This window comes from Silurus aristotelis, assembly GCF_946808225.1.
Source record: "Silurus aristotelis genome assembly, chromosome: 6".
NCBI lineage: Eukaryota > Metazoa > Chordata > Actinopteri > Siluriformes > Siluridae > Silurus > Silurus aristotelis.
The window spans coordinates 19,880,414-19,898,761 of record NC_139579.1 but is presented as its reverse complement, the minus strand read 5'-3'; the positions used below and the strand labels follow the sequence as shown (position 1 = coordinate 19,898,761).

Here is an 18,348-nt window from a genome sequence, read left to right as displayed (position 1 = left end):
CAAGAGAGCAAAATTGGCCGTGGTATACTGGGAAATGGGAAAGAAAAAAAAATCATTTCAAACCTACATCTATTTCAGCAATGTAAACATTCTCAGCGTTTGTGAATGTGGGTGTATGACCATTTCCTCCGACGTCGTGCGAAGCCGTTCGAAAAGATAAATATAAAGAAATCATTTCTTTTTCTATTTGGATGGTTGTAGGGTAAACGTACATATTTGCCTATCAAGCCCTGGTGAATGTAATCTAATAATAAAAAAATCTAATAAATAAATTGCTTATGTATGACAAACCTGACCATAAAAATAATTATGTAGTTGGTACCTTGAACTATGACTTCTAAATCCTCAAAGCCACACATTTCATATCAAATTTAAATTATTCTTATAAGGAGAAAAGTTCATCCTCATCCAATTTCTTCTATTTCAATGCAGAATTCGGTCATATCGGGGCTGAATTTTACAGATTACACTGTCTAAAAAAAACGTAATGTAAGCATTCCCAGACCACATAATGTGAAAGAGGATTGAAGTGCCTTTTTGGCAACCCTCTGCATGCCCCGGTACTCTGACATGCACTGCTAATGTGTGATTTATTAACGGGCTCAACAGAAAGGTCACTTACGGTGTGACTGTAGTCTATTATCTTGCTGGAACTGTGAAACCTGACGATATTCTACCACATTGTCAACTAATCACTGGCCTTTGATGCTGCAGTGATTTCTTTAGGTGATATTTTTATTTTACACCGCATTGTATCCTACCTTGTCCTTTCACATTTTTCCATCCCACCTCCCATTCAATCCTCATCCTGCACAAAAGATTGCGAGAGCGAGAGCGGTGCGAGAAAAGCGAGGAGAGCGGAAACGAGTTCTCAATAGTATGCAAATAGGACGCATTCTGGTTAGAGGTAATACAATTCACACAGTGAGTCACACCCATAATCCCACCCTGAGTATGGACAGACTGCAGTTTGGTGGCAACTTGGGGTGGAAGATCTATTGGTATTAAACTGGATAGAGGTACGACACATGCCAGGAATATCGGCATAAGCCTTAGAACAGGAAATCAGAAAATAGGCACAATGTCACTATTTCTTCATACGAGTCAGCATGTGTGGATATTGATGGCCATTCAGCATTACATTCTTTTATAAAGCACAATGGCTTCGGTGAAATAAATAAATAAATCTTTTCCCAATTCATTTATTTCATACAGGATCAGATTAAATTCTTTCTTCAAACTAAGCTGAAAATTGCCATTGGCTCAGTGCAATCTTTTAGTGGCGACTTTTCTACCGCCCTTGTGGTTGAAGAAGCACAAATCTGCACAAGCACACTCCAAAATCTAGTGCAATATCTTCCCAAAAGAGTGGAGGTTTTAATAAAAGCAAATGGGCTTAATTGTGGACGGGCACTTTCAAAAAGCACATGGTCACGTGGTCCATAAACTGGTTCATGTAGCGTTCTGCTTTTGTATCCAGTATTCACTGTATAGACAGATTTAACTTACTGATCTTTATACACAAGTGTTCTTTATAGAGTTTTCTTTTTTCGGGGAAAAAAAAAGGGTTAAATAAATGAATGTATTTCAGTGATTTGGTATGTTTGTGGCTGAGGACAGACTGGAACTGCTCCTGTACGATCTTGTGAAGGACACATTTACCACGTTTCGGTCAGAGCCGCATTTTCACAAGAAGGTTGCACAACCATCAGCACATCTATGTAAGCTCACATACCAATCCGATGTAGTCATGCTGCCTTGATAAAAAGCTGACATACGTCCAGAAACCCTGAACAGTCAGCTGTGTGCCCAAGTGTTTGAAATATGTCAAAATAGCTTGTGCAGCAAGAAGTGGAATTCTATCAAAGACCATGACTCGGCAAAATGCACAAACTCACAGTTTAGAGTTCAACAGAGTCTTATTTCTTACTCCCTGACATACCCTCTGAGAATCGAACTCGAGAGCGGAGTCGTGCAAGGGATCGTGGTCTGGTGAACAGATGGACTGTGACAAACGATGTAGGTTATATTGCCAAAAAAATACAAACAAACAAACCAAAAAAATTTAATAGTCATCAATACAATATCACAATCTGTTGTTGACAATTACGTTGTTGACGATAGTTTTTACAGTTTTCTAACTGAAAAAAGTCCATCAGCACATATTTAAGAATAAAACCTAACTTTAAATATAGTCGCGTCATTCTAGAAAACGTGTACAATAATAACAAACAAAAAAAAATGTTTAAAAGCACATATTGTGGAAGCTGATGTTGACAAGACCAGTCCAACAGGATGATATGTCCAAGAACATATAATATCTGTTGACGATGATTATGATGGATGATGGATTCCTCCATTGCAACAAAATTTAAGACGCCCGAGTGTCTCCAAGTCTGACTTTTCAGCACTAATAGAGAAAACCTGTCTTGGATGCTGAGTGAGGGGAGGCCATTAAAGTTCAGCTGCATTGCACGATGCTTGAGTATCAAATAGTGCTTATGCTGCACTTCTTTTCATCAGCTTTACCATGCAAAAACATGGAAGTGATATTGGAATAACTGAATTCATTTCAAATATGCTTCCTGTTAATGCGCACATTACGCATATGATAAGTGGCGATTATAATACGTTATATAATGCAAAATATGATTCCAAAGCATAGCAACACATTGTGTATGTAGCGTGAGAAGTACACACAAATAATTAGCGCTTGTCAACGCAGGATCAGCAACTTGGCAGCACACACACATTTACACTTCAAAAAAAAAAAACTTTAACCTGTTTTACACAGAGGTAGAGATGAGTAGTGAAAAAAGCCACATGCCAAAAAAAAATTTATATACAAAAACCCAATAGTGAAACTACTGGCAATTAGAAAAGCAGATGAGCAAAACCGGCATAAGATAAAAGCACCGCTAGCGTCAGTCTTCTATCAGGTTCCAGTGAGTGAGAGCGCCAGGCTGCAGTGTTTGTAGGGACCGGGTCAGTGTAGTGGTGACACCGGAGCCTGCTGGGAAGTCTTAGCTCATGCTTTATTCAGGGATATGGGGGTCATTTCCTTCAACGGCACGAACAGATCCGGAGGCAAAAGTCGTGCTCAAAACACACAAAACTGTCCATGGAGCGAGTGCAGATATGTAAATTGCATGCGTCTCTGCTCATTTATCATTCAATGAAACATTTCTATATATGGGTTCATTTAGGACATTTCAATTAAAACACTATATAGGCAAAAGTTTTTGGACACCTGACTAAGATTCGTATGTGCTTTTTGAACATCTCATTCCACATTTAAACCATATTTGCCGTTATAATAACCTCCACTTTTCTAAGAAGATGTTTCACTAGATTTTGGAGTGTTATAAAAGACACGCATCCAAAGACACCCTACACCATTGTGTGCCTCCAACTCTGTGGTTACAGTTTGGGCAAGAATCACATGTGGCTGGAAAAATCTGGGGCCCAAATATATATATTTTTTGTCCATATACTGTACATTTGTGAGATCGTAATTGCATACACAATTACAATCATGTATGTCAACAAAAAACATCTTAAAACACAAAAAGTTTCCCTTCACAATAAACCTTGTGAATACTTCATATAAAAGTATGTCCTAGCTCACCTCAACCAGTGCTTAAAACCTGGACAATCCTTTTTCATTTATCACTCATCACACTCTAAACCCTGTATAATATTTGGTCACATGTTCAAAAAGATCACAGGGAGAAGAATCTACATATTCATTTTTATTTTCTATATTTGCAGTAAAACCGTGATGTTCACTGACAAGGTCACTTTCAACACGCGGCCCTTTCATGCTAATTAGAGCCTGCAAGTAAAAAAATTATTTTTATTCAATGTTTGTGTAAAAGCTACAGTTAAAACCCTGTTTAAAAAAGCTGTTTATAAAAAAATGACTAGAAATTGGTGCACATTACATCCATCCACACAAATCCAATGGCTGTGTATTAATCAAGAAGTGTGGCTAATGGGAAAATGGTTCAAATGTAAGGATAATGTGTTTCTAACAATGACAGAAATGATTTTATTTTAAGAAAAAATATAGAATATACTTTTTTTGCCTTTTTGCCATACTATCCCTTCCCATAAAAATAGTCCATTTTTTCTCTGCTGAAAACATACCAAACAGTTGTTTTAAATAAATAGCCACTTGCCAATTAAAATAAAATTATTTTTTATTTATATATATATATATAAATAAACATTTTTTTAAAATAGATATACGCTTTTTTAAATGCATTGCAAGAGCGGAATGGCAACCCAATCTTGCTCTGGATTTACCCTGTTAACACCACATCATAAAAACAACTCAATGAAAACAGCATTCCTCGTTAAGGAAATATTCGAAGAAGAGGAAATGGTCAAGGAGTCTGGGAACGAGACAGAGACTAGAGCTGGCCATTAAAATTCATTTTCAGCTGAAGTCCATGGACAAAAGTATTGGGACACCTGACTTTTCCAGCCATATGAAGCACACAATTGCATAGGATGTCTTTTCCCTTCACTTCTCTCTGGCTGAATGATCACAAATCTTCAAACCACACTCTAAAATCTAGTGGAACCTCTTCACAGAAAAGTAGATGTATTCTAACAGCAAATAAGGGGATTAATGTGAAATAAAATGTTCCAAAAAGCACATAGGATATAGGGCACATGTTTCTGAAAGCCTGCGAGGTTACCATAGTGCCATTTTACTTACAGACCTGGAGTCTCGTTTACCAACACGGATTTCCGCGTAAACCGTGATTTATAACATCTTTATTGTGCGTGAGGATGTGCATATATATTTAGACTCCCCTTGACTGTGTGTAGGCAGCGAAGTGCAATCGAGGGTAAACTGATTACGAAATGCTCGCGTCCCGCTTAATATCTCTATCAGGTAAGCGTAATTGCCATGTCCTAGGAACAAGGTGGCAAATTAAGCGCAAAGAGAAAAAAAGGATATAAAAGGCACATCTGAAGACTAACTGGAATGATGCAAACTAGGATGAGCCCGATTTGCTCGGAGGCTTGGCACATGGAGCTTTGTGCAGTGTTTTTAAGGACTGCAGAAACGTCTTTGCTGACAGTGATGGGTGGCTCATCAGTCGATCTCGGTTGCCCAGTGCAATTTTAGACGCTCTCTGCCAGCAACCTGCTCGACTTTTGTAGAGAACAAAATAATAGATTGCTCACAAGGCACTGCGTTACATTCCAAAATATGACAACGGAAAAAAGTGCTAATGAAGGATTTTCATGCCGTCTCAGGTTTCTCCTGAGGTAATTGGGACATTTTACAAAAAAGAATTTCATATAATAAAGTGGTTTTATGGAGTTTAAGATCTAGTAAATTCATGCACATAAAATTATTTCATGCTCTTCCCATGTGTCTGGAAAGAATTTTATATAATCTATTTCTAAAACCAACCAATTGTAAAATGCAAAAACAGACCTTTTTTTTTTTGTTTGTTTGCTTTACTTGGTGAAAACGTGTCTTTATTGAACTGTGTGTAAAGCAGAGATGTGTGTCATGTTGTGCATATCAAGCAGGAAGCTGTTTCCTAGATATGGCAATTTAGGGGCGTTTCTTGAGGTCATCAGCATGGCTGTGCATAAGCGGGATCATTTAGAATGTGCAGGATTTATTAGTGTCTATCACATAGAGCTGTGCGTAAGCATGCGTGATGAATTGCTCTGATCACCCTTTGATGAATGAGACTCTTTATAATAAGTTGTCAAAAACAAATTCGGTTCCCTAAAAGAAGCCCTGAGGAAGAAAAAAAAGTGAATACCTTGAAGGAATCCCTTCCTTTGTGAAAGAAGACCCAGAGTAAATGGGTAATAAGAGTCCATGTGACCTAAGCTAAGAGTCCAGGTTTCATCACACCTTATCAGGCAAGTCTGACCACTCCATGAGGCCCAACAAAGCATAAAGCAATTAACACTCTGTTCTCAGATGATGCTCAGTTGACCTGCAAAAATAATTTTGTCCATCTTTGTTTTATATTTACCTACACCAGTCCTCACTGTAAAGAGCTAAAAGGCGTTGACTCCAAGGAAATGACACAGGATAAGTAATGTACGACTGTCCAAAGCGCACAATTGTGGTTCCTCGCAGCCTGGTGGAGATCCGCCTAGATTTTGGAAACCTGAATAGATCAAGCACAAAATGCTTAATGTCTGGATCAGCACAACAAGAGCATTGTTCCCTACTCAACTCGATCACCAACTTCACACGGCCTGTTCCAGCTTGCAGTCATAAAAATGGGTACAGTCACACACTGGCTTCACTGCCAAACTCTCTGACTTGAATGACCCGGCAGCCGATACGTATCTGATATAAACCGGTAGAGGAGCTCATGTTATCACACTACTGCTTCCTCCCTGAGAAAAAGAAAAACACGCCTGCATTTTTCACACATTACTTGCAGCATCTGTTATCTGAGGGAGTGCACACTGATGAGGTGGCTGGAATTCTCACACGGTTACTCTACACTGCGCTGGTTAGGATCTGCAGTGAAGTGTGGGAACATCTGGATAGCGTATGAACTGTCTCGACTGTGGAGTCCCAATACTTTTGTCTAAATAGTGTATGATTAGGTGATGATCATTTTCTACCTATCAGTCTTGATACACATTTATGTTTGACACATACACAACAGACAATGAATAAAGAAATGTTTTTTTTTTTTGTTTGTTTTTTTTTTAAGCAGAGCTTTTAAAGATTTTTCTAAATAACTTCCACTTAATGAACATGACCAGTTGGAGATGTGTGGGTAGGAAGGAAGCTGGAAAACCTCATGGGTTTAACAAGCTTGCTTATTTATTTATATTATTATATTTATTATATATATATTTATTTATTTTACACACACACACACACACACACACACACACACACACACACACACATATATATAAAATCCCAGTGGCACTGTGAGTTTATGATGATCAAAGCATCAGCAACGATATTTCCACATTACTAAACCCGTGAATGAAAACACAGAATGAACGCTCCAAGCCTGCAGCGTGGTTTCTAGTGCAAAATGCACCCAACTCCTTTTCTTCTTTCATATCTGCCCACATGCATTTCTGATTCTGAAGCACACCATGACAGCGTTCCTCTTGGCCTCAAAACAGACGCAGCTTTTCATTTCCATATTATTCCACTGACATCATGGAGACACCGAGCAAAATGAATACCCGAGTAGTGATTTCATGATTCCAACATCAGTTCCTTAAACAATTAACCAGGTACTCAAATGCCCATACAGAAACTCATTTCAGGAGTATTTCTTTCTTTTTTTTTTTAAACAAACATTTGGCACAAAAGTAACTTTCCATCCACAATGCAGCCTGAATTACACTTATATAGACAGAAGTTTGGGCACCTGTCGATAAAATCCATGTGTGCTTTTTGAACGTCCCATTCCACATTTATTCTCCATTCTTCTGGATAGATGTTTCACTATATTTTCAGTCAATGTTCCAATTCATCCCAAAAGTGTTCAGTAGGGTTGAGGATGGAGTCCTATAGCAGACCACTCAAGATCTTCCACTTTATCCCATCATCTGGCAGCGGGTGTATACTTTTGACCCTGTATTATATATACACTCACCTCGTTCAAATAACTCAAATAACCACTCGTTACAACCGACATATGCAGAAACGCATCTCTGAACGCACAACACATCGAACCTTGAGGCGGATGGGCTACAGCAGCAGAAGACCACACCGGGTGCCACTCCTTACAGCTGAGAACAGGAAACTGAGGCTACTATCATGTCAATATGGACCAAAATCTCTGAGGAATGTTTCCAGTACCTTGTTGAATCTATGCCACGAAGGATTAAGGCAGTTCTGAAGGCAAAAGGGGGTCCAACCCGGTACTAGTAAGGTGTACCTAATAAAGTGGCCGGTGAGTGTATATCCAGGCAGGTCTTGTGTATAAACCTCACATTTTACAATAGTATCCGGAAATGCCGGCTTATCTTCATACCTGAACCACTAAACCACTTAAACTTAAAAGAAGAAATGTGGCCATCTATATAACACACGTTCCCATGAGTGTCTAATAACATGATTAGGCAAGCAGATTTTTGTACATTACTCACTGTTAGCTGATGCCAGGTAAATAGAAATAGTGCAAACTAGGCTCACCCTTCTTACAATACAATACGATCAAATACAAACACTTCATACTCATTTTAAAAGTTCAATATTAATTGTAAGCGGAAGTAAAATCAGTGCTTACAACAAACAATCCAATTAGCTGTGAATCCATTAATAATAACAACTGCAATGGTTTGTTGGACCATAACAGCCTTAAAATGTGACTTCAGAACTGATTAAATTAAAAGATGACACTATATGGACAAATGTATTGGGACACCAGACTTTTCCAGTCATATGTGCTTCTTCTCAAACTTCTTACCAGAAAGTTGGACACGCACAGTTGTATAAGATGTCTTTTGATGTGGTATATTTTCCTTTCACTTGAACTAGGAGACCCAAACCTGTTCCAGTATGACAATGGAGTGGAAGATCTTGCGTGGCCTGCTATAGAACTCTTCAAAATATAGTGAAACATCTTCCCAGACGGGTGAATTATAACAATGTGGGAACTAATGCGAAATGAGATGTTCAAAAAGCACATACAAATCTTGTGGACTGGTGTAGCACAATTTAGAATTGTAAGCCTGAGAAGTTACAGGCTTACAATTCACACATCTATAACAAGTAAACAAGACACAACCATTAATTTTTTTATTTTACATTTGAATTGAGATTTTCCAATCACATACAGCACAGTGGCAAAAAGTAGCTGGCTCAAATGATTCCACAGACCAACCCTACAATCCTATGGTACAACGTTACGTCACTTGAATTCCTACCTGCAATCAGTTCCCATTTACTCTCTTATTAAAGAGGAAACAATGACTTCCTTTCATAGGCAACAACACGTTTATTATTCCAGCGTTCAGTTTTGGAATAGATTACATTCCTGACTACCAGCATGTAGCTTTTAATAGCTGTCGTCAAATAAAGAAAATACAACCTGATGCCGTTTGTGGGTTTATTGGCAAATGGCGTGTAAATTAGGAATTCTTCCTTCCTAATTTTACAAATGAACTGATAGATGCTAAAAAAAAAAAAAAAAAAAAAAAAAGTGAGTAACGAAAAACAAAGAAACAGTCAGGCAGCTCTGAATATACCTGTTCTAATACCCAAACAACAATCATACTTCTATATTAGGACAGGGACGAGCACTCGTTTCCCAAACACCAAACCAAGAAAAGCAGCAGAGCTCACTGGTAAACAGACATGACCAAGCAAGCATTAGGAAACAGGAAATGTTACAATGCACATGCAAAATCAGGACGCCATCATAGAATTTCACACATCTTATGCATGTGGACATGTGTGGAAAAAAAGAGAAAAAAAAAAAAATCTTTGTTTATTGTCGAGGAAGTGCAGACGTCAGGAATGCAGGCAGGCCGCTTCACAGCAAGAGCCGGCTGAAGCGACTACAGTAGTCTCTTAGCCAGGGTCAAAGTGACTTGCTCTCAGATTAACAGACTTGCACAAAGATGGCTTTCATAATCACTGACAGCTGAGACTAACATTTCAAGAGCTATTGCAAATTATTGGAAATAATTAAGAATGACCTTTTTTTATCTTACGCATCTTACATATATTTAAGATAGTCTATGACATTACATACATACACACATTACATACATACACACACATACACACATATATATATACATATATACATACATACATACAAAATAACACACTGTTCTGTTACAAATGACTACATCCCTGTCTACATGAACAGACCGGATTTGATGGTCCGAGCGAGCAATGACTCAGCAAAAAGCACAGATTTTGAGACAGCAAGGGGTCTAGGACAGCGCCTTCTGTCGGTTTATTTACTTGTCCCAAAACAACCTCATGTTTACATGGTCAGAATAATCAACTACATAATTAGGCAACAGTCATTTATAATGACTAAGCGATTACAAGGGCTTTTTTAACCTCCATTTTCTCCCCAATTGGTAACCTGCCAATTCCCTCCAAAGACTGTCATTGTTCGCACCCAGAACAGAACCATTTTCACATCAAATCCTCTGAACATAATGCTGTCCACACTATTCCGATATTTTTCAGCAGGCGGGATCGTAATTTTGTCCATGTTTTCAGATGGATGTTGCAACGTAGCTGTGGTGAAATGGAAAAATGAAGCGCAGTGTGAATAAAAAGCTGAGATGAGATTTTCCTTTGACGAGTCCCCTGTCTCTATACATATAATCAAACAGACGAAAGTTTGTGGACACCTGACCATATGATTCGTAGTTGCTGTTTGAACATCTCATTCAGTCCCTGTTTGCTGTTAACAAGAACCTCCACTCTTCTGGGAAGATGTTCCACTCGATTTTGGAGTTTGCTTGTGAAGATTTGGGTTCATTCAGCCACAAGGGTGTAAGTAAAATCAGGTACTGATGTAGACCTGGGGTGTAGTCAGCATTCCAGCTTATCCCAAAGGTGTTTGATACGGTTGAGGTCAGCGCAATAGCAGGCCGCTCAAGATCTTCCACTCCAAACCATAAAAAACTACCGTATTTTCCCGGACTATAAGCCGCTACTTTTTTCCCACGCTTTAAACAAAGCGGCTAATTTAAGGATTTTTCCGGAGTTTTTTTCCGGTTTCACAAGCTGCATGCCAAAAAACTGAGCACCATGACATTAGACCAATGAAATTGCCGAACGAGTTCAGGTGAACCAATGAAACTCTATATCAAATTGGGTGCGTTTTCACTGAATTGGGCCGCACCACATCATAAATATGGATGAGGTTCCTCTGACGTTTGACCTGCCGCTCACTCACACTGTCAACAGGAAATCCGAATCATTCGTCACGCTGAAAACAACTGGGTATGAAAAAACACACTTCACCTGTGTTCTGAGCTGCACGGCATCGGGAGAAAAAGTTCACCGATGGTGATTTTTAAACACACGACGATGCCAAAAGAAAAACTCCCGAGAGAAATTGTTGTGAAAGGAAGGAGGAAGACACTGAACAATGACTTTCTTGGTAGGCTACTGTTTAGATACAAGCCGTGTTACAGACACTGTCTTTCGTTTAAAAGCCTGTGTATAGTTCATTAGTTTCAATGTAGGCACCTGCGGCTTATAGACAGGTGCGGCTTATTTATGTTTAAAATAAAGATCTTTGTAAAATTTAGAGGGTGCGGCTTATATTTGAGTGCGCTTAATAGTCCGGAAATTACGGTATATCTATATCTATATTTCTATCTATATATATATATATATATATATATATATATATATATATATATATATATATATATATATATATATATATATATATATGGAGCTTAATTTGTTTACAGGAGCACTGTCATGTTGAAACAGTTTGGTTTTGTTCAAGTGAAGGGAAAATGTAATTGTACCGCATCCAAAAACATTTTATTATATTTGTGGCCTCCAACTTGGTGGTAACAGTTTGGGGAAGAATATGGCTAGAAATGTCAGGTGCCCCAATACTTTTGTCCATATAGTCTTATGGTGTATAGTTACATTTTAGATATTTCAAGATGGAGAAAAAAAACGCTACCCCGAAGACCAGAGTGGGCACCCATGATAATGTTTTTGAGGCAAGAGATTTTTAAAATTTTTTTATTTGATGACTCATCCCCTTATGTGTTGTACCTGCTGAGTCCACACATCCCTGCCCGATGCGTCAGACTGTTGGGTGGATGCGGTCCTAAGTCAGCCTAATGATACAGGGCTTTGCAGAGCTTCCTCTAGAAAGATTAGCCGCCTAGTCATCCAGACAACACGCCGGCCCTTCGCTCTTATAAATATGCATGTTTGCACGTCGCTAATGTTTACACATCAGAAAGATGTTCCCCTGGACACAGCGCTGAAGCAGATAGCTCTGATCCCTACAGCTCACCCAGCAACAGCCGCTGTTACCAGGGAACTAAGATCCAAAGTAGCACACACCCTCATGTGCCACAAGCAATGCTGTACTACTGTAACCGAGTTATCTGTGGAAATCACACCATGTGCCTAGATGTTATTTATGCATCAGTTCTAAGTGAGAATTTAGTCAAAAATTAAAAATAAATAAATAAATAAAAACCACCGTTCCATTTAATCTTTCCCTCACTCCAAAAGGTTATCAAGCTGCCAAGATGGCACCTAGGGGTATATTAGAAATGATTTAATAGGACACTGATGTTTGGGTGTGGGTTGGGGGTTTGTATCTGCACCAAACAGAAAGTAACGAGTCACGCTAAACACAACATGAGCCCCAAGAAATCATTACTTTTCCCGGTCAGCAATTAACATCCAGCAAAAACAGGTCTGTGAATACCCTGAAAGTCACATAACTCTTTTTCACCAAAAAAATAAAGGTTTGAAATAAAGTTCATATCAGATATTAACAGCGTAAAGGGAAGGGTGTAGGGTGGTGTCAGTATCCATTACAATGTCATAACGATGACAGTTATATACAGTGCAATACACGAACAACTTCCTTTAAAACTATTAATAGCAGGCCAACAGGGTTTAAATAGGGTTTACTTATTGTTAGAAAAAAAACAACGGCCATATTTTGGCCAAATGCCAACTGTCTGAACAACGTAAATGCATTTTCACTAGGAATCCCATTTCATTTCAGAGACGACGATTATGTCTGATTTATTAAGTCACTGTGACTGAGCAATAAAAAAAAAATTTATTTTATTAACCAGCATTCTCTCTCACACACACACACACACACACACACACACACACACACACACACCCCATTCTACATGATCAACTATATCATCACAATGTCACACATTCTATAAGAAAATAATCATATTCTTTGGTGCAAAGGACACAAGACACGCATGGGTTCCTCTTAACATTGGGGTGTTTTTGGGGCCAAAATAATTTTGTAGAAATTAGTGAGATGGCAAGTTTACAATGTTCCCTGCAACTCATAGATCATAACGGACATTCATGAATTACTGTTTACTTACTATTACAACTTGTGATGTACAATAATCTAAAGGGTCAATGAAAACATAATAAAGAAAACTCAAAGAAAACTAAAGAAAAAGAAAAAGAAAAAATAAATAAATAAATAAAAATAAAAAGAATACACTGCATCTGCATTGTGGGAAAACATTAATCAGCATATTCTAAAAAACAGTTGAGAATTTCTACTTTCACAATAACTTATATTTAAATAGAAGTACAGAGTTTTGGTGTGTCTGTGAAACATCTGAGTATTGTGATTCTGGTGTGTCTCAGTCATTAGTCGCTCAAGAATCCTGGCCAGTACGCTCACGTTTAAAACCGGTATAAGCACTTCGCAATGCCTCAACACTCATCACTTTTTCACACCAAATGTATGGCCTGTCTTTTGTGTTGCGACACAAACTCTTCATGAGCATGTGGTTTATTTGTTTGTCTTTCTGTCTATATTTAACTAGGCGAGTCTAAACACTACTCTCGCCAGTCCTGACACCATCAAATATTAGGAAAAGGCTAAACTGGCCAAGCAGCACTGAGCACGTAGGCTTTGCACAGCGGCTTTGCACAGCTCTCGCTCATACCCCTGTCTACTCATACAAGCTGTACTGATTCAGAAAGCATGATTCGGCAGGCCGTCGAGACATTTTCTAAGCAAACCCTTGCTTATGAGACCTAATGCAAATGCAAAGTAGAGGCAAACCCTTGCTGCAACTGAGCAGGTCAAAATATCCAGCAAAGCCTTGTTTGTTTTACTTCAGTGCCAAATGGCTGATGTGTGGTGATAAGATCAAATCGCAGTAGCGTCTCCAGGACAGTACCAGCGTCTTGTACCTGAGTGTACGAGTGTGATGTCTGCGAAGCGGCGTAGCGGGCAGCAGCAAGGTCTCGGCATGTCTCAGTGCTCGTCACAGCATCGCCGCTTGTCACCATTCGCTGAATTGCTGCTATGCACACTTGGAGGCTTTGATACCCCTTTAACACCGCACCCAGGAATAATTTAATAATATAGAATGTGGCTTCTTCCTGATCCAGTATTGGGTTTATCATAACATTTGCATTTATGCCATTTGGAAGACATCATTCTCCAGAGCGACTTTTATCGTAGTTACACCGCTGAGATATTGAGGGTTAACGGTCTTGCGCAAAGGCCCAGCAGCGGCAGCTTTGTGGTCCCGGGATTTGAACTCATGACCTTTTGATCCAAAGTCCAATGCCTTAAAAACTAAAGGTACCATCTCCCCTGGGAAGTAGCTTCAGTCATTACTAACACTAATTAGAATTACATACGACCAAAATTTCTATTTGATTGATCAGGCTTGAAATAAGTTATTAAACGGAACAATGTATGATTATATTTATTATCTGAATCCACCGTCCCCTTGATCAAGTATTTGGATCACAGTTCGCTCCTGGTGCGTAAGGACAGGTGGCATAACCTTAGGAATTCAGCACAACCTCAGGAATCTTGATTTGTTCTTGCGAAAACCTTGCACATTAAAAACGCACAGCCACAGAGACACAAGCTGGGGCAGAGTACAGAGTTCCTTCGTGATAATCATTAACTTAGCATTCGACTGAAGCGATATGCGTCTTTATTTCAGTCCCTTAATAAGCCATTATTATCCAACGTGGTTTAGACATGTGTCAGGATTTAAGATGAACTCTCGAGTGTCCGGGCCTCGCAGACTAGCGAGACAAGTCGTACTGTTTCTTTTCTCGTGCTAAAACAATACACCTGCACCCGAGTGGATATTAACTCCTGCATCAAAAAAACAGCACACTTCAGGCCATTATACACAATACGCTGTTAATGAAAAGCATCTTTACTGGGAAAATATTGAATGGTAAACAGGGCGATGGCGTTTCCGAGCAAACGGCGTGAGGGAAAACAAGAATTCAGGGAGTGACTCAGCCAAACTTTAAGACTTAAAGAAATTAAACAAGAGCAAAAATCCACATTGCAGTTGTGGGCTTGCTGTGTAAACCTGTAGCTACAACACTAATGACCTCTGGAGCAAATCTTATCTGGAGCTTGCTTGAACTTTAGTTTACCATCATCTGGCTTTCAAAAGCTCGAGTTCACAAAATCAATTGATCATGGTGGTGGTAGGAATTCCAGCACTGGAACAAGATTAAATAACATCAGAGAGAAGACATGGTTAGGAACCATCTGAACATGAGTGACACCAAAACGACACCTTTTTATGTTTTCCACTTTACAGCAGCTGGTCTGCTCCAAGTGAAACCAGCAAGCACTCAAAAATCATTCAATATACAGCATTTTAAAGTGTTTAAACAGGTTCCATTTGAGTTTCACCATGTAGCGACGTTGTGTGTGAGGACTGTGAGGACGCTAGTGTACTTAGCTAACCTGCATCTACACGGTTATAGTCCGTCATTGTAAACTTTCCATTACGCACCAAATCTATACATTCTAATAGCCGGTTAGTTAGCTAGCTTACCTAGTTTAGCAGTTCTGCACGCCACCTTTACTGCTTAGCTAACTTAGCTAATATATAATGGTATTTTATTATGGCGTAGTCTGTATCCAGGTTCCAGCTTGTTAGCTTTGGCTTGCTGACAGCTACATGTACAGTGTGAATCAGAGAGTTGGCTTGCCACGGGCAAAGGCGAAAGATACCGAAGCCACAGCTTCAGTAGCTTCATGTCGGATAAGTTCGCTTTCGCCCAAAAACACTACGTTTTTATCCAAACTAAGTCTTCTACATGGGGTATTAGCTACCCAGCAGCAGCCCGGGCTCTGTGTGTGTGTGTGTGTGTGTGTGTGTGTGTCAGAGTGTCCGCGGTCAACAAGTCGACCAGTGTTTATTAGCGAACAGTGCCGTTGGCTAAACAGCGCGCTAGTTGGCTAATCACATCATCCTTCTTTCCATACAGGAGCCGAGTTTAACCAGGTTCAGGATCAAGTCCCCTTCTTACCTGTTCAGCAAAATAAGCACACTTCGGCCTGTCCGTATTCCCAACCGGCTCGGACGAAATCACGAAACCCGGATGTGTAAATTCCAAACGTATGCGTCAATTAAAAAAAAAAAATAACCGCAGCGTCCCGCAGACGAGAGTAATCCTACACCGCCCGCTTCACCTGCCTGCCTCGTTACAGTGCGGCTGCGAGCCCGGTTCAACCAAACCTCGCCCTTCCTTAGCAACGCCCCGCCTTCATCTACATACCGGACACAGTATAAGACCGGCCCGTAAAACCCAGTCCCGCCTCCAGCTTCAGTCTGGCAGGAGTCAACCCTGCCTTTATTCACATACCCACCAACAGTCGACACGCCCACCCAACGCCCCGCCTCCTGTTAATACATCTTAGATTATAATATAATCATTATAAATGCCCCCTTGTTAATACGGGCTAAATTATAACAAATAATAAACTGTAATGCCCCCCTTGATAATACAGGCTATATTATTATATGTACTAATTATAAATCCCCCAATGTTAACACGGCCTATATTATAATATACCTGTTTCTTTAGGCTTATACCATTAGGGGTCGCCACAGCGGATTATCCGTCTACATATCTTCCTGTCCTCTACATCTGCCTCTCTCAAACCAACCACCTGCATGTCTTCCCTCATCACATCCATTAACCTCCTCCTTGGCCTACTATATTATAATATACAATAATTATAAATATATATATATTTATATATATATATAAATGTGTGTGTGTGTGTGTGTGTGTGTGTGTGAAATCATGATCATTTTATCGATCAAAATGTAGAGTGTGGAAAATGTGGAGAAAATGCATTATATGCAGGTGGATTGCTCCACTCAGCAGAATAATAGGGGTGGAAACATTTAACATGTATTTTGAAACACTTATGTAGGCTGTAGGAAAAGAATCGGCTGTTCTTTGTGGTAAAGGTGTTTTCAGGCGTAGGTAGTTCTGTTTCAATAAACCACACTCCATCCTGTTACAGTGCACCAGATAGGGAACTAGGTGTAAAATGACCTTAGTGAACTCAAAAAAAGTCTCAGTTCTCTGTCTATCTCAGACCACTTGCTCACACCACAACACCTATATCAGAACTTAATAGTGAATTTGTGTAACACCAAATCGTGTCAAAATAAACGCTTTACACTGATACTCTCATTTGGACGAAGAGCAGGCGAAACAAATTTGAAACGAAACACAAGAAGATGGTTGAATAAATTTGTTTTTCATGATGAAGAGTTACTGACTCTGTCTGTTTAGCTCATGTTTGAAAATACATGCAAACATTATGCACAAACAATATATTTTGATGATCTAGTAATTATAAGAACTATAGTCGATTTACAGCATTTGGCAGACACCCTGATCCAGAGCAACTTAAAATTGAGCAGGGTTAAGGGCCTTGCTCAAGGGCCCAGCAGTGGCAGCTTGGCGATGCTGGGATTTAAACTTGTGACCTAATCCAGAGTCCAATGCTTTAACCACTGAGAAACCACCTCTGAGTTACCACAGTAACTATTGTTTCTGTCACTGACGCAATACTATTATTACTGCTGCCTAACAACTTAAGCTGTGTAGTACCACAGCAATTTCATGAGCTATTTGTCATGTTGCTATCAAACACTGCATGTCGAAGAACCACATGACTCCATCTAAGTTGTTTTTCTGTTACAGTAGGTGACGGGCAACTGGAGGACCTTTGTATATTCAGCAGCTCTAAAGTTCTTTACATATAAAGCAAAAAAGCATGAAGTGAATTGAGATCACTTTGTTTTCACAATCCACAAATCAAGTGGACCACAAAATGAAACCTGAAATGACCCATACCCCGGCCACCAACAAAGCTTTGTTTGCATGTGGGACACTTTGAAGAGGTCCGAGTTCATTTGCTGCGTTCCCATATGCAAATATAAATGTTTGACACCAGCACTCTAATGTTGTAATGTAATGTAATGTATTTTTAGTACACGTGCTGATTTTGCGTAGCTGCTGAAGTCCAGCTGTAGTCTGCTGTTTTAGTCGTGCTGATCTGTTTATCTCTCACTCCATCTCAGTGGCTTTCCTAATGTTTCACCTTCAGCTTTTAATTTTTAATTTTGATGTTCCCCATCAGTAAACACCTGCATATTGCTTTGGAGAGAGACAGCAGTATTCCAAATTTAGCCCTGTGTCTTGCATTTGAAACTCAAACAGACACCAAAAGAGCCCGAGGTGCATTTGATCCATAGGTCACAACAACCTCTGAGGTGACCTTTAAATACCAATGTGTCAACAGTCAGCTGTGGCAAAGTGCCAGTATTAAGGGACGCCTTTTCTTT

General features: G+C 39.4%; 1 protein-coding gene across 2 annotated transcripts in view; it reads right to left on the bottom strand.

Moving 5' to 3' along the window:
* The window catches only part of numb (NUMB endocytic adaptor protein), a 46,391-nt gene extending 30,078 nt beyond the window's left edge, over positions 1–16,313 (bottom strand). The window contains exon 1 of one of the 2 annotated variants that reach the window (XM_083544106.1): positions 16,010–16,313. The gene's annotated coding sequence lies outside the window, so the exon portion shown is untranslated. The remainder of the gene's footprint in view (positions 1–16,009) is intronic. The other variant, XM_083544105.1, reaches the window with a different exon arrangement.
* Between the last annotated feature and the right edge of the window lie 2,035 nt (positions 16,314–18,348).